The sequence below is a fragment of the Phlebotomus papatasi genome, chromosome 3, assembly GCF_024763615.1.
Source record: "Phlebotomus papatasi isolate M1 chromosome 3, Ppap_2.1, whole genome shotgun sequence".
NCBI lineage: Eukaryota > Metazoa > Arthropoda > Insecta > Diptera > Psychodidae > Phlebotomus > Phlebotomus papatasi.
In genome coordinates this window covers 62,812,599-62,831,271 of record NC_077224.1, presented here as the reverse complement: position 1 = coordinate 62,831,271, position 18,673 = coordinate 62,812,599, and the positions used below count along the sequence as shown (strand labels likewise).

The 18,673-nt window shown below is 33.7% G+C and overlaps 1 protein-coding gene across 2 annotated transcripts in view; it reads right to left on the bottom strand.

The window, feature by feature from the left end:
* The window catches only part of LOC129807132 (insulin-like growth factor II), a 41,003-nt gene that overhangs the window by 11,382 nt on the left and 10,948 nt on the right, over window positions 1–18,673 (bottom strand). Inside the window, exon 1 of one of the 2 annotated variants that reach the window (XM_055856180.1) lies at window positions 99–709. The exons of the other annotated variant lie outside the window; for it this stretch is intronic. The gene's annotated coding sequence lies outside the window, so the exon portion shown is untranslated. Of the gene's footprint in view, window positions 1–98; window positions 710–18,673 lie in introns of those variants that run through there. 2 annotated transcript variants of the gene reach the window in all.

The following is an 18,673-nucleotide window of genomic DNA, read 5'->3' as shown; positions in this document are numbered from 1 at the left end:
GTATTCTAACAATATGTACATTGGGAGAGAAATTTGCTAATATTTTAGTTAAAAAAGGAGGATTATAGTCAATAAAATGCAATTTGTTTTAAAATCACCTTTTTTATGCTCTCGAATGATGATTTAGCTCCACAATTTATAAATTTTAGGAGAATTGCACTTTTCACTCCGGCACTGGATTTATTTATCTTTTGGGCAAATATATTTAACTCTTCTGAATTCACTGCTGGAAGATTCACCAGCAACTTCGTAGAGTTGATGCCAGGGTTATGGAAGAATTGTGTTGGAGAGGAAATTGATCAACAACTGGTTGGGGAATTTGGAATATGAAAACTCTTTCACTCAACACTGCAGTACAGACATAATGTTTTTGATTTAATATCCAAAAATAATGATATGAGAAACACTTTCAACTTCAGAAGCACTTGGGTGAGGGAGAATCTCTTGTACGCTTGAGAGATTCTTTGGGTTTTTGCAAATTGCAGCACGAAATAATTTAGTAACTCTTGTGGTACAGAAATTGCCCAACGTGGAGCAACCGGGTTTTTTTTGGCGGGAAATTAGAACTTTGATGGAGTTTTTGCTGTAGCTGTATTGTGGATTGGATTGAGGTGTGCTAGAAATCTCGGTAGGTTGTTCCACGACGGAGGGCTGGGAGCTTTCTGACCATCTCTGCGTTCTCACTGGACGAATGTGGCACGCGATATTGGGCCAGCTAGACAGAAGGAGACTCTTAAATAGACGTTCCCACTGATAAGAGACTTTTTCACATTGTTACAGACATGTCTCCAGGCAATGGAGCAGGGAGAAGAGGCGAAGCTCAATACAAATAAGTGTGGCAGGGTATGACTTGATGTGGTGAATCTCGATGTGTCTGTCCAACGGCGACTGACTGATAAATTCCTGGTGGGAATATAAATCACGATGTTTTTGCAATAGATCGGCGTGTTTTTCCCACATTTCACCTCACACACTCCTTGGCTATGCCAGAACTTCCACATATCATGTTCCCCTCATGCCCTCCAATTACTTTACACCTTTTAGCCCCGGAGATTGCATTTTGCTCAAATGTCGTAGATCAGACCAAAAATAAAATCTCCAATACTAATCCAACAACAACAAAAATCCTCTTGACCAGGGCAAACAGGAGCAAAATTTTATGAAATATTCATTTGGGTATCGAAGGCCCCCCTGAGTCACCCCCAAGTGGATGAACTGCGGAATGGCAATAGACCTAAGATTTGGTGCCGTATACAAGTAAATATTATTGACGGTCATATCAAACATGGTAAACATCGCCATTGTCACTCAAAATATTTAAAAATCCAAAGAGCATTTTTATAAATACAACTATCACAGAGATTCGCTAACCAGTTTTGGGCAGATTGAATGGAATGTCTATTTTTGTATCCTGTCTTCTTCTTATCACAAAAGAGCATCGTTGCACTTATGATTAAGATTGAAAATTTTCAAACTTATGTGAGCTCAAAGTTTATTTCTCTTTAATTAATAAAGCTTTAATGTTTTGAAAATATCATATTTTTCTATGTCATATTTTGTATTAATAATTAATTAATTATAACTAATTATTGAAACGAAAACTTGCATTTGAGATGGTTTTTCTTGAGAATTTATAGTTTCTCTTCTCAAATCTTCTAAAAAGAGATCAAAGTTTTTATTGAGATTCATTGGGATGGTATTTAGTGAATTCTAGGGAAAATTTTCCAAAAAATTATAAATAAAGTGGGTTTCCGTCTTTCAGTAATGAATTTTCGTCAAAAATAAAATGAAGGTATTTTGAAGATACAGTGTCGCCCATAAGTTCCTTGACAAATCTACGTTCGAGAAACCAGGTGGGTCAAATAATAGAAAAAGAAACATTTTAAAATTTCCCTTTTTGTAAATAAGTTTCTTGTAATCCATAAACTTTATTTATGTATTTAAAAAAATTATTTCATTTTATTTTATATCAAAAATAATTGTTTTTCCAAAGTTGAGCATTTTTCATCGGCTAAAAGTTTTTTGACAAATTTGAAAAAATAGCTCAAAATGGTCAAATACGTACAACTAAATTTTAAAATGGCAAGTTAGAAGAAGTTAAGAGATGAGTTAAGTTAACCCATTAAGGACGATTGGAACACCGGTGTCCCATAAAGAAGATAATTTCTCCTGACTACCCAAAGTTATTTTTTTCTAATGTCTGTACATAATTGAAAAGTAGGAGGTTGAAGGAACCTAGAATATTTTTTCAAGTCTTTAGCTATTTGCTATGTAGTAAATATTTGAGTTAAAAATGGCGATTTTTTAAATTCTCTAATTCAAAATTGATTTTATTTATTTTTTATACTTCCAATTTTTTAATTGCAATAAATTGCAGAAATTGAAATAAAAGCTACAATAATCATACGTAATATTTTTCATTAAAGCGAAAAATATCATTCATTGGTTATTGTCAGAAAAATTACTTTAATTTTTGGGCTAATTTTGTCCCTATCGTTCATAGAAGCACAAAATACACCGAATCAGACTCTGTTGGACTTTCCAAGGTTAGATGTAAGACTTATCATTGATTATGTTCCTCAGTTTAATTTTTATTGTTGATTTTTAGCCCGTAACAAGTGTCTCGTCGTTAAAGGGTTAAGGCAGAATCACATGAATATTAAAATGCTCGCGGTAGCCTCACCGTATTTCGTTAATTTACGCATTTTCATTGCAATTTTTACGCAAATTTTCCATTACCGTATTACCTTTTCTCATATTCGGTGGCAATAAGTGAAAATAATATAAGAAAATTGAAGAAAAAAATGAAAATTCGATAAACGGTGAGCAAAAAAACTGTAAGAGAAATTAATCGTTCAGTTTTTTTGCCTACCGTTTATCGCATTTTCGTTTTATTTCTTCAATTTTCTTAGCATTTTACTGTCAATGTGATTCTGCCCTTAATCGTCCAGAGATACTGTCGGAAGTTCTACTGCTAATTTTAATTAATATTTTACAAGTTTGCATTTTTTTCTGGTCAAATTTACAATTTTACTGACATAAATTATTTTTTACTAACAAACCACATTTGACACGACACATTTTTCAGAGACTAATTTACAAAACTGCATCTAAAAAATTAAAATAAATCTTTTAACAAACTATAGGTTTTCTTTTTCAAATTCATCTTTGTCTATTTTTAGAACTATTGCAATTAAGATAACGTAAATAGCCTCAGCGTATGATAACATTTTTTGAGAAGTAAGAAGATGATGTAGGGTAGAATAGTCTATTAGGTGAGATTCTTAACAATCTCACCTACTATAATCCTAACAAAATTTCATGTCGTCCGATCGACCTCAAATTTGGCCAAAATGTGTTTCAGCACTTCCTGATCACGAATATATATGTGGCTAATTTACGTTCCCGGCCGGCCGGCCGGCTGGCCGGCCGCTCTTTGGAGCTTAATAGCTCCTAAACTAAAAAAGATATCGACTTGCGGTTTTCGGCAAAGGTTATATATCGGGTGAAAATTGCAACTTGGTGCATTGACCCCCCACCCCCCACCCCTCCTTCCGCCATTTTGAAGACCCCCCTTTTTTTGTTTTCTCAATAGCTCCGCCCCTATGGCATCGATCGGGCTCAAATTTTAGTATGTTATAGCTGGGCCTTAGAGCTTTCCATCAATACCAAACTTAAGGTCCCCCGACCCCCCTGACCCGAGCTATAAGGGTCCAAAAAAAATTTCTTAAAATGGCCATAACTCCGGTTCTAATTGTAAGAATTTAAAAAGTGAGGGCTTTTTGGAAAGCTCTCGTGAAATGCCACTTCCCTTTCTAACATCGCAAGTTCATAAAACCACCGCTAGGGGCGCTTTTTTTAAAAAGAAAATTTTTAAATCTTAAAATTTAAATAACTCAAAAATTCCATTGTGCATCGGGCTGAAAATTTAGTATGTTGTAGCCGTTGATTATACTTATCAAACAAAAAAAACCTTAAGTCGATCCATAACCCCTGACCCGAGCTATAAGGGGTCAAAGTTCGAACATTGACCGGCCTCTATCTCCGGTTCTAATTAACATAGCGACCTAAATTTTACCTTTTTGGTTTCGTCTCGATGAGCACTTTCAGATGGAAGTTCAAAAAGTCACCACAGGTGGCGCTGTGATAGCGTCAAAATTCATCGAAATTCAAAGTCACTTTTCTCAAAAACGGCATTGTGCAAGTTAATGAAATTTTAGTATGTTGTAGTCCAGTCTAGGACGTTTCCAAAATGGTGCGTATGCGCGCTGTGGTTTCAATAGAACCGGAGATATGAGGGGTCAAAGTTCACAAAATTCAAAAAATCATATCTCCGGTTCTATGTGACCGATTTTGATGAATGAGGGCTTAAACGAAAGATCTCACCAAATGCTACAACTTTCTAGAATATTTGAACTTCGTGGGACCAACACCAGGGGCGCCATAGTCGAAAAACCAATTTCAATATCATATAACCTCAATTATCTCGACTGTCGCTGAACCGATTTTGATGATTACTTCAACATAATTGTAGAGCACATTTGTGTCTACATTTCGTCCATACATCATTTTCCGCTCAGACTACGCTATCACTCCGATTTTGCCGTTTAAGTGTGAAAAAATTGATTTTTCCAATAATAACGCTTTGAAATCACTCAGATGCCAATTTGACTGCCTCTACTCAACCGAGACACTTAAAATAGGGGTTTAAATGGAAAGTCCCGCAAAATACAACAATTCTTTGATTTAGTTGAAGTTCAACAAATGAACACTTGGGGCACTCTGGATGAAAAAACGAGTTAAGAAACAAAAAACCTCGCTTATCTTGGCTTCTGAGTAATCGATGAGTTCAAGTTCTACGGCAAAATTATAGAGAACATTCTGGTCTACATTTCACCCATATAACACTTTTCTGTCAGTTCATCCAAATCCTTGACATTTTGGTTCAAATACAAAACTTGTATAATTTCACGAATTTGATTCAAGATAACTGAATGGCGTCTCCCTACTTCAGCATCAAATCGAATTTGCATGCACTCCGAGTTAGCTCACGTTAAGAATCTCACCTACATAAGCCGGTTAGGATTATCTGTCCCTTTTAGAATTCGCTTCAAATGTTTTTTATTAAAACACAAAGAATTAAATAATAAGATTGTGAGATAAATATTATATATATAAATATTTAGTACAGTGTTTATTCAGAAATATTCTGAATTATGCCATTCTACAAAATAATTACTAATTACACTAAATTCTACTAAATAATTACCAAACAGCCTTACAGGCTTGGCTCTAATCATCTCAGATTCGCAGCCCAGACTTCCTAGCAATCTTGGGATTGCAAAACATACAACCAGAGAAGGGACTTTCCATTGTTTCCGTCCCGGAGTTGGTTGGGAGCAACACTAAGACGGCGATGGCCGCAAGGGAAGAGGGGAAGCGTTAATCTGATGAATAAATATAAATTGTGAATTGAATTGAATTTAGCAAAATTCTACGATAAAACTGCGGTTTAAATGTATTTTAAGTGTTTCTCTTTAGAATAAAATAAATTGTTTAGTACTAAAAAACGAAATTACTAAAAATAAATTAAATTCACCGTAAAACATTGATTTATTAAAGGGTTAACTGGCTAATAAAAAAATTTATCACTTGAGTCTGACTCTCAAAAACACTGCTTTGACAACAAATTTGAATTGAAAATGTGTGTCAACAGAATTATCAAATTGTAATTGAAATATAATCAGTGTTATTACCTAAAATATTGCTGATTCTAGTATTTAGGATTGAAGGGAAAATAATTTTCTCAGCATCATAGAACAAAATATGCCTCACAAATTTAAAATGTTTATGTTGCAATCAACAGAACTATTAAGTCACAAACATCATTCTCAAATTAAGTCCCACCGTGCTACTTAACTGAGTCAAGACGAAAGTGTTACACCTATTAAAATTATTTTATAGAAACTAGTAAAACCAATTACTAAATGAAAAAGTACAAGTCAATTACTTGCGATATCCGAGTTGGTGAATAGGAAAAATTATGTGAAATAGCGCTGAAATGCGTTCTAATTAGAAAATATAACTTTTGCTGTTCATGCAATATTTGCGTGAGCTGGTGCTTTTCATTAAAAATCAATGGGGAAATCCTAATAAATCATAAATAATTGGTACCGGCAGCTTCATTCCGTATTATTCTATGTCAACTGATTTTTTTATTACGAAAGATTTGCTACACATGATGCAAATTTGGTGTTTATTAGATGTTCAGGTGACGAGATATTGAATTTTCCAAAAAAAAGTTAAATCAAATCAGAAGCATATGAATATGTCAACTTCCAATAGCTCTCCTGAAATTTAACTATTTCGAAATACAATAGCATGAAATGAGTCCGTCGATATAATCATAGATGGATATGAAATACGAAATAAACTGTTGCCTGGAAAATGTTTAATTAAATTCAATAAAGTACTGTGAAAATCTCACAATTTGGAAAATTCAATGCGGACAATGACACTTTTTACTCCATCCGTTTCCATAATAACAATTAAATTTGTGCAAATAATAAATTATACAAATATTAATTGCAGTCAAATATGAAATTGAATGCACATAAACAACAATCAATAATTGGATTATGATTATATTAACTTCAAATTTTTCCGTATTTAAATAGAATATTATTTATTAATTCGCAATTGAATTTACATGTTTATGCCAATACAATTGACACATTTTCATTTAGATTTATACGAAATATAATAATTTATTCAAGTTTATTTTTTGTAAATCTAAATTAATTTATGAAAATTAGGGTAAATTTTCATTAGTTGACATAATTGTAATATAATTGACACAAAATCATTTGATACATTTTCAATTTCATAATACGAAGATGTAGTGTAGTGCAGCAAATTCTTAAGTAATCTCTACAAGAATATATCTACAACCAGTATAAGCCTAGATGTTTATGGCAGCTGATATTACTTGGAGTGCTTGCAATTTGGGATACTTCCAACTCAGAATGTATGAAAATTCGATTTTGAGTTGAATTTTAGGGATACAATCGAGTCGAGCTAAATTTAACCGTTTTAACCGACAACTCAGAATCGAATTTTTACGTATTCTGAGTTGCAATCATTTCGAATTGCACGCATATCGAGGTCACCTGTAAAGAATCTCAGCTATAAGCTTATTTGGGTTTATCACTGGTCATTTTCTGTTTTAAATAGTCTAAGTGCATAGGGCAACGAAAGAGAAAAAAGTTCATTGAAATCGGTTAAAAAACATTAGAGAAAGAGTCCGGTCCATTTGGATATACTAAAGGGATATACTATCGGGGAACAGTAGGATGGAGTAGAGATGGATGGGATCCATCTGGAAAGGTCTCGATCTCAGATAAAATATACTAAAATTTCACCGAAATCGCTTCATAAACATCGAAAATGCAGTCAAGTCAAGAATTTTTGATTATAGCTCGGGTCAGGGAAGATCGAGGGAGTAGTGCGACCCACTGTTGGAAAGGTCTCGACCTTACCTATAACATACTAAAATTTAAAGAAAAGAGCGTCGTTTAGTTTTCGAAATATTCGAAATCGAATTTTCTAAAATCGATTAATCGGACCATCGATTTAATCAGATGAAACTGGGGTTTCAAGGGTGTCAAAAAAGTTGTAGTATTCCACGAGAGCTTTCCAAAATACCAAAATTTCAATTAGTGGACAGAAAAATAGACCTCTCTTGATTTTTACTCTTTAATTCTTTACGACGTTTCGAGGATGAATGTCCTCTTCATCAAGTTTCAAATTTCTGACACAGAATTTCTGTGTCAGCATATTGGATGGTGAACATCTCTGTGAAAAATTGTGAAAAAGTCCAAATGAAGTGCAGCAGTAAAATTTCCCACCTGTACGTCATTTTTCCTCCAATTCGAAGCCTGATGAAGAGGACATATTCATCCTCGAAACGTCGTGAAGAATTAAAGAGTAAAAATCAAGATTGGTCTATTTTTTATTTATTATTTTTTATATATTAAGAGAGGTCTATTGTTTATTTATTACTCTTTCACTTTCCCTTCAAAATCGTTTTTTTTTTTTTGAAAAACGTCTTTTCAGAGCGCTTGAACAACGCAGCGTTTGTTTTATCTGAGTTTAACTGTGTTATCACACTTGCACGTTAAAATTTTAATATGATTCACATGAAATTGTCGCTGGTGAGAGTCCAAATGTGGAATTTGTGTGTTTGAATCATTTTATATTCAAAATTTGATCTATTTGTTGATAAAAAGGTAGACTTGGCCCGCAAAATTTGATATAAATTGATTTATAGCATTAATGCGAAAAATTAATGCGATTTTCTCTTTAATTTTTTAATGTGAAAAATATTTATGCTTTAGGTAAATTTAAACTTATTTTTGCAGGCCAAGTCCACTTCTTTATCAATAAATAGAAAAACCCCAAATATTAAGTGACTCAGAGACACAAATAACATATTTGGACGCTCACAAGCGACAATTAATGTGAATTACATTAAAATTTTAATGTGCAAGTGTGATAACGCCGTAAAGTTTAGAAGTTATACAGCTATAGCGGGCATATTTCTCAACTAATAAGAGTAAATATGGGCTCATTAATTTGAAAGGTCTTGGAATCCTGAAGTCTAAATCGGTTTTAACCTGTAATTTTTTGATAATTAATTTTTGTTCGATATAATAATTGTATTAGGTTTTTAAGATTTCACATAAGTTTTAATATGACCTACGACTTGATTCAAATTACATGTTCGAATTCGAGCTTAAAGCTTTTGGTTTTCAATATCGTTTTCACGAATTCGAGTATTCCGTAAAACTGGAACGCTTGCCAACCCTTTGATTTAATATAAATTAGCAACTCTAATCGGAATTTGAAATCAATATAATAGGATTGCATTGAGAGAAATAATTTGTATTGAGAGTTTGAAATGAAAAGAATTACAAAATAGAGAGTCCCTGTTGGATTTTGATGAATAAATTATTGGTCATTGTCATTGTTCAGTGACCAAAAAGAGCACAACATAATCACAATTCATAAAATGTTACCAATGAATAATATAAATCATGTATTTTTGGGGTGTAAACAAAGAAACAAGTTTGGAGTATGAAAAAAGCTGAACAATCAGAATTCCAAATAACTTTTTTCCTGCTTCATCGCTTCGTTAAACATTCGCAAAATGAATATAGAAAGAATTGGGCATTTGGAAATTTCAGTCTCTATGAACTTTCATTTTTTCAGCAAATAGTACCCAAGATATGGCAATGTTATACAAAAGTGATAGGAGGATGAACCACCACAAAAGATAGCTAAAAATTCTGATAACACCATTCATTCACTATTTACCTAAAAGCGTTTGTAAAATTTCATCTTTTTTTTTCGCTTTCCGCATCGTACGCATTTTTTCCTCCTATATAACGCATTTTTCACTGCTATTGAACTCCACGTTGTAAATATGATGAGTAAAAATTAACGATGATGCTTTTATGTCATTTTAAAAAATATTTGAATAAAATCTACCATAAAAAATTGGCTGGCCTTTTAAGTCACAGGTTTTTTTGTTTGTGCGATAATCTATAAAATGTATATTAATTAAAATAAAAAAATTTATATAACATTTATGATGTTGGGAAAAAATTAATGTAGGAGTAGGAATTTGATCAGCAATTGAATTTGTTTATTGTTTTCGTGAGATTTTCAGTGAACCCTCTCAAGTATGTTATCACAACAGAAATATTCACGAAGATTTTTCCGTACATAAACTTTTTGCCACAAGATGTACATAAAGCACTCATACATTATGTTAGAGAAAATGCTACTTATATTTAAGAATTTAATCCGGTTGCTCTCAGCGTTGTCAGTAATATGAACTCAAATTCTTGATAATTTCCAAATTTAGACAAAATGTCCACGTATTTTATATGAAAACGTCCTTCAATGTAAAGTTAGAAAGTGTATAAAAATTTGAACTTTTATAAATTGAAACATACCATTCGTCATTTAAGAAGTGTGTAAATAATTTAAAGAATATCCCGGTGTTTAATTAAATAACGTTCTTAGACATAAACTTTAGTAATCTTTCGTAGGCATATTTTATAAAGGCTGTATTTTAAAGGACGATGAAAATGTAGTTAAATATGATTTCGATCCTCTTACTGTAGGGGAATTCTGTAACACTCTGGCAATGCCATATGACAAATTATGTTGGAATCTCAAGAGAGCTTTTTCGAAAAAATGATTCTCTAACCGTGACATTACCCTGTGGCATTGTTAGAAGTCACATAATCAAGGCAAATGAATCAAGACGGTCTGTATGTGTATAATATCATTAAAAGAGATTCCATTAAAAAATAAATTATTTGCATTTTGGAACTCATATTATTATTTATTATTAATCATATCGAGGCTTTAAAAAATTATATACAGGGGTGGCTGAAAAAAAGTGCAACAAACTAAAGCGCTATATTATTTTCATTTTTTGTTCAACTTTTTTGAAATAAAGAAAAAAATGTTAGTAAATATATCAAAATTTTAGAATATTATCGGTTTTGTTCAATACGATCTTATTTTGACTTAATTATGGTTTTAAGTTTGTCGGAAGCGCTATCTCAGTTTGCACGAATGTTAGACTTCTGAATGCCCTGCTATTCACAGGGAAGGGCTGCCTTCAGCTCATCGACACTTTGGTACTTTTTAGTCCTAACCTTGACCAACAAAATGCCTCTTTTAAAGGAGTCAAATGATCTTGCATCTTAAAATCGTTGAGGTCATTGTGGTCCCAAAATGAACTGTGAAACATTTTTTTTAGCCAAATCTTGTTCGACGCGTGATTTCTGCGACGTTGTCGAGTCTTGATCGAACTTCCATTATCTCCTACTAATATTTTTGTTTGTCCACGACTCCAAAACTCCTTCCAGGACAATTTCCAGAAACACATTGGCAATCGTTTTGACGGTATAGCCTAAAAACCCCAGTGGAAAGCGATAATTTGTCTTCAAGGAAGTCCAGACCTTCAAATAAGGTGGTTCTTGATTTCCGGTGGCCATTCGAACGTCTAAATTATCGTATGATCTTTCCCTTAGATAGACACAATCATTTTGTTTGCACATCAATTGCTCAATTGAAAATTTTTCTTATCAGAAAAAATGATATTCTGAAACGGGACCATGAACGTGCAAGCGAATTTCCTCCTTCATCGATCGAACATAACTTCTTTACGAGGATCGACGTTGTCTCTACATTTTCAGGATTTTTAAGGCACCATATAGAGGTCCTTTAATAATATTTATTTCATGGTTATTCGCGATCTATGCGTCTCAGAGATTGTTTGTTTGCAAATATGATGCAGATTTTGTTCAATTAGCTTCTTCACTTTAAGAACGATGACTACCGATGAAGAATTTTTTTTTAGACCTTCACCAAAGCATTTTAAATAAAATGCTACTAGTATCCCTGTACCAAGTTATGTTTCGAAAAACGGAAAGTTTAGTTACATTCAGGGTTTTGAAGAGCCCTAACGATAGTTGCTTCCGCATTTCTTGCAAAATATAGCGACATTAAATTGTCACGTTTGTGTTCCATTACGATTTAAAAAAAGTTTTACAAAATATTATCGAAAATGCTTTTTTAACTTTGTGCTTTTGTGAATTTTAGTCTGGATTTCGTGAATCACAGTGACACAGTATCGTTTCGGCTCTCCTTTTAGAGTCTATCATGACATGGATTGAGCCATTTTCAGCATTCTGGTCTTTTTGGACTTCTCCAAGGCTTTTGATAGCATTCCTCACGATCTGCTCTGTAATAAGCTTCAGAGACTTTTTAGCTTTTCCGTTTAACGTCCGTCATATTTCGTCCTACCTTGCTTCCCGATCCCAGGTAGTGAGGTCCGGCAAATCAACCTCGTCTTCCCTTGATCTCACTCACAGAGTTCCTCAGGGTATTATTTTAAGGCCCATTTTGTTTTCCCTTTTTTATAAATGATCACTCGCAAGTACTCAGGTTCTGCGGATATCATTTGTATGCTGACGATCTTCAAATTTATTGCTATGGGGATTCGTCACATTCACCTTATACTTTTGAGGAGGTGAATAATGTCTAGAGAGAATCACTTTCTAGGCCTACAGCAATATGGCCTTGTACTGAATGACAAAAAATCTCAAGCACTGATCATTCATTCTAGAGGTAGGAGCCCTTCTCCCTTCCACAGCTACTTTATCTTTCGGATGAAGCAATTCCACCCTTCTTCAAAGTGAGGAATCTTGGTATCATCTTCATTGATACTCTAACTTGGTCGGATCATATAGCAGAGATCTGCAGCAAGGTTTTTCTTACCTTGCGTACATTGCGGCGCTTTCAATCATCCCAGAATACCAGATTCCTACTGGTTAGGGAACTGATTGTGCCCTTCTTCACCTATGGGTGCGAGCTGTTCTTTAACTCATTTTTAACTCATTTAACTCATGTTTGCGGTATGTCTTCGGACTTCGTAAATATGATCATATTTCTGTATTTATCGACTCCATTCTCGGTCTTCCACTGCCCGGTTATTTCGATACCGGTGTGGTGGATTTCATCTTCATGCTTCTTTTCACTGGCAAGCCGAGGTACGCAGAGCTTGTGGTTGCTGGATCATCCTCCAGGTCTTCGTGTCTTCGTGTGCCCGGATCAGTGAGTCGCATTTTTGACAATTTGACAGAGAGCGAAAGATGGAGATTATCCTGAGTCATGTGGCCTCTGCAGGTTCCTAATTTACTTTATTCTATTGTATTTAATAGCATTCCTCACGATTTACTCTCTAATAAGCCTCAGAGACTTTTCAGCTTTTCTACGGTATCCGTCCGTCTTTACTTTATTCTATTGTATAGGACCATAGTTGTATAGAGGACAGTGAAATTGAAATAAATTGAAATTGAAATTGAATTGAAAATTCCCAATAACCATATTTCAGAAAATAAATTTGTTTTTTATAGCAAAGAAATCTTTTTATGCACAATCCTGAGATGGCCTTTTTCTTATCTGTTTTGATGAGGATTGTATTTATTTGAATGGTTTTGAAATATTCAATGAAATTAAGTTTATAATGATATAAAATATAACAATCTATTGCTAAACCTCAAAGTACGAGACGTAAAACTTGCAATTTGGGACATCTTTATTTCTCCACTCCCCCTTATAGCCTCTACACACTAGAAATTTTTGTCCATATTGAAGAGTTTTCCCTAGGCAAGTATAGGGAATTTGCTTCAATATGGACATAAATTTCTGTAGTGTGTAGACGCCATTACTCTCAAGAGGGTCATACTTTGGCATTTTATTTAATTTGAAGTGTTCCAAAAATTATGTGTGATTTATTGATATTTTTTTCAATTTTTCATCTTCAAAACTTTCATATTTTGATATGTTTTGTAGATAAACTTACTGCAAAAAATACGTGTGATGTACTTAATTTAATTGAGCATGGAGAGAATTGCATTAATGTCAAGATCTCAACGTGTATATGACATTATCTTGAGTTGGAAAAGTTTTTGTTTATCACTATTATTTTAGTTTAGCTTTTCCTACAGAACTGTTTACCAACATTTGTATATATTGTTAAGATGATATGTAGATCTGAAAGCAGGAAATGTGCCAACGGCTTTCCATGTAATACTTCGCATAGACTGTTTCTACCATTATGTACAAAAGTGAATTGTATTCTATATATATGTATAACAATTTTACAACCCCAGTCTTGTTCAGGAATTTTCTCCATCTCATTCCACTTGTACAGTATTATTTATACGAATTATGTGCACCAGATGGAAGTATGTTGCCAAATGAGAATATAGATAATTATTGTCATGATTTGCAAATTTAAGTATATTTCCTTTTTAGAAGAACTCCTCCAAAAGATTGTGAGCTAATTGCGATGTCAGGACTTTCATTCTTGATACATGAGCCTGTTATTTGGTGAGAATATGTCTAAAATGCTACTTTTGCTTCTTGTTATATATCCCGTACAGAAGGTTTCTTTGGCACAAACTTGTTCTTTGACTTTCTCACTTTTCACCCCAAAACATACAATCCCACGAGAGGTGGGACAAATTAAGCAAATTGAGTTATATCATATTATCATATAGTATATATTTTCTCTGATATACAATTATCTTAATGCGTAAATTAATTAGATTCTTGACATTTCATTATAGTTACGCATTCTTATCGATTATCTATCAACAACAGGTTATTACTAAAAGTCATTTACTCTTGCCATAACATAAAAGAAAATTTTAACATATGAATATTGCTGCTTTATGCAGAACTTGTCAAGTTGTCTGAGAAGTTTAAACCAGAAAATTATACACTATATAAATATATTTACTTACTTCGTCTTCCAGGATTTATTACAATAGCTGGAAATCAAATTGACTACATATAATTTACAAGCATGTATGTATTTATGATTGATCAGTAAAAATTAAGTTTTGACGAATAGAAAATAACAAATTTTCATTTTATCTGATAAACATCCTCAAAGTTTATTATAAAAATTAAAAACCTTGTTTTGTAAAGTCTTTAATTTAGTTTAGTTTTACTTTTAGTCTGATTTTTTATCTTAATTTGTTTATTCACAATAATTTATTAAAAATTAAATGTATTAAAATTTCTGCTTTATATTTACATTAATATTACTCTAACTCTTGCTCTAATTGTTCGAATTTGATCAATGAGGGCGTTTTGGCAAGCTTTCGCGAAATGCCACATCTCTTTCTACTTAGGAAGACTTACTTATTACCGACAGATAGGGGCGCTATTATTAAGAACAAAATTTTTCAATTTTCTAAGCTACATTGCTAGGCGATGAGCACTTTCAAATAGTAGTTTAAAACTTCTGCTGCGACAGTGTAAAAACTTCAAATTTATTTATCTCAAAAACGCAATTGTACATTTTGATCAAATTTTTGGACATTGTAGTCTAGGCTATGAAGTTCAGAGGATATTCATATTTATTTCGTTCATACCCAATCTTATAGATATTTTTATTCATCGACAAATGCTTTTAAAAGCGCAACAACATTCCATCTTCTGCTGAGATTATGCCATCTGTCCAATTTTGTCGTTTTAGTGTAAAAAAATGATTTTTACTCATAATAACGTTGCGTAGGTATACTGATATGACCACTCTTACTCTACCATCCTATTTAAAATATGGTCTGAAAAAAAGTTTTTACAAAATTCAATCAGTCGTTGATCCAGTTGAAGTTGGTCATATGGACACTAGGGGCATTGTGGTCAAAAAACGTAGGGGAAAGTGACCATGCTTGATACGATCCAAGCTTGATAATAACTATTTTTTTCCTATGTTAATCAATAGTTATGACTTATCGCAATATATTTCAATAGCTGATGCTAAGCCTCACATTTCCTAAAAAAATAAGGATCCTAGCTCTTTTTTCCTAGTTTCAGGAAGCAAAAATCAAAAATAGGCCCAAAACTGTAATTTCGATACATGATATTTCATAAGTATTTCTTAATTAATATCGCTGTTCAGGAAAACTACTATCATAGGCACATAGAGGGTTCATCAGTACTAATATTTATGTAAAAATATTTTTAATTGGTGGACACTGTTTTTGTGGGTGGTAACAAATTCATAAATTCTACTTGTGTCCATCCTATATTCTAAGAAGGGTCCATGAATGATAATTTTAATGTGGCAATTATATCATTAGATGTGAATATTTCATAATTCCACATATTGCAATCCGCCAATTTTATCGACAATTGACATAATCTTCAACCCTGTTGCCTGAATTTTAAGGTTGCAGAATGACATTTTCATGGACTCAAAGTGAAAAAATGGTTTTCGCTAGCGCCCTAATGTCATAAAAACATGGCTTAGAAAAATTACATAAAAGTGATTTTAAAACTAATAACCAGTCATATAAACGATTTAAGCAGATAGATTAGAGTTCCGTCTAAATATTGATGTGCAATTTTTTGTATTCGGTGAATTTTTTGCAGCGAAAATGGGCCTCTGAATTGTCGAATCAATTATTATATAGGAAGGCCCCGAACCCAACTTGTATAAAAATCGCTACTGAATTTCCATTTTCTTCTTGAAGAAAATCTAAGGATTTCCAAGAACTATTTGAGGTTGGATTATGAACCTAATAAGTGTGACATTTTTTTGTCATAGTGCAAGAATCGCTTCGGTTTGTGTGTTAATCAGAAAAAAATCACAAACCTTGGACATCATTTTACAGTATCAAGCATGGTCACTTTCCCCTATGCTCTTTTAAGATCGGGCTACTTTTTAATTCGGGCAGAAGTTAAATTTGAAAAAGTTTGTTGACATTGTTTTTCTTAGTTATGATGTTATTTTGCACTATTAAGGAGTTTTCATGAAATTTACTATAAATATGAATATGTAAACTTAATATGAGGATGCAGATGAACAAAAAGTCGGTGCATTTCAAATAGTTTGAAGCGCGAATTTCTCTCTCATACGGGTGACATTTCGATCCCAAATGCCCGAATTTGAGAGTCTATCGTATTCCAAAACAAATAAATTGCATTATCCCGGCTACCGATCAACTGATAAAATAAGCTTTTGGGGCAAAGGTATAGAGGAGGTTTTGGACTATATTCCTCAAATATATATCATCTTCCTGCCAATTTATCCAAATCCTACAAGAAGAAGAAATCTCAAGAATCTTACCTACAATGAGCTGATCTAGGTTTATCTGTAAATTTAATTAATAATTTAATAAATCTGGAGATTTAGGAAATCATAATGCATCAGAATATTAAAAAAATATCTTTTTTGCATAAAAAAAACCATTGACTCATATGTTTTTAGGTTTATTTAGAAAATGGTTTTATGGATTTCTATTCATTTTTGAATTATAATGGAAAGCCAATAACTTCAAAGCATTCTTAAATATCGAGAGTTATGCTGTATGGTAGGTTTGCGGAATCTTCGTTTTATACATTTTCTTTTTTACACTTTTGTTTTTCCCGGTTTGTCTTTGGAATCTTTGTCTTCGATAATTTTTGTATTTTGGAAACTTTGTCTTTGGAAATCTTGTCTTTCATATATTTTAAACAAGTATATTTTATTAAATAAAATAATGAAATCACATTGGTTTTTTTTTTAATTTTTAGTTTCGTACTTTAGGGCAAAGGGAAATTTTCTGTGTTTTGGGAAATTTTTAGTTTCGTACTTCAGGGCAAGGGGCAATTTTCTGTGACTTGGGAATGCTTTTAGTTTCGTCCTTTGGGACAAAGGGAAATTTTCTGTGTTTTGGGAAGTTATCAGTATCGCCTGTCGGGACAAGGGGAAATTTTCTGTGTTTTTGGGAGGTTTTTAGTTTCATCCTTTGGGACAAAGGGAAATTTTCTGAGAAGAGGGAAATTTTTGGAAAGTTATAAAATATACTTGTTGTAGGCGAGATTTTCCACCTGATAGCGAAATAGAGCCCGGCTGGTGGATTCCCTTCCCTGTTCGCGGGAAATTCATATTTCCCGCCTCTCGCTCCAAGCAAGGCCTTTTACTGGCGGTATAGTTCTGTTGCCCGCCGTGTGGGGGATTGGCTGACAGGCGACACTGTCAGTCAGTCGGTAACATGGCCTGGAAGTGTTCGGATGGGGGCACAGAGCTGGGTCGCTGCCGGGCAATTGGCCGCGATAAGCCTTGGCCTCCCAGAGGAATCTTTCAGGGCAGAAGCCCGACAACAAGTCAGAAGTGGGATAGACATCCTCCCACAGGTGTATTTGTGAAAATTTTGTGGGTTTCCGGCCGAGATGACAGCGGAGTGGATGGCGTGGGAGCAGAAAGATGAGTATAATAATTTTTGCTTTATATTTCTATTAAATGAATAAATGGCTTTAGTTTGAGATATTGGAATGAACTTAGAGGAGCTTCTGGCTGTAGCAGGGGCTCATTTTGAGGCGCGATGACTTTCTGGCTGAAAAGAAATCATTTTAGAGATTTAGGGGAAAAGTAGGGGAAATGTCAGAAAGCCTCGCGGAGACTGACAGCATGTATAACACCTTGAGTGTGTTAGAAGGTAGATGGCGTCACGTGTTAATAGTTCGATGGTTTGAGTCAAGGAAATTGTCGAAATTATTTGACAATTCTGGAAAATTCCGTGAAATCGTGAAACAGTTTGGTTATTTGACAATTTCTTTTGTTTTAAATTGTAAGAAGAGTGATAAGTACTATTATAAAAGGATTGGAGCACGTAAGAAATTGTGTTGAGAACCTCTTTTGGTATAGTTGTTTACGATAATATAGGAGAATTTTGCAGAATGCCACGGGAAAGGGGAAGGCTTCGTAGGAGTCATGGAGAGTCAATGCGCGAAGAACTGGCTCGTTTACGCCGAGAAAATGAACAACTACGGTATGAAATTGGTCAAAGAAGAGAGCATAGGCAGGAAACTATGTGGAAGCCGACTTCATCAGAACTGAAAGATATGGTGCCCAAGTTTCGCCCTGGAGAATCTGTCTACATGACAGCAGAGAGATGGGTTAAAACCTTGGAGGATTTGGCATCCATGCACGGATGGAGGCCAAATCAGACCCTTCACTATGCATACGTGAGGCTCAGAGGTGCTGCTTTGGATTGGTATGAGTCTAAGAGGGCAGAATTGACGGATTGGG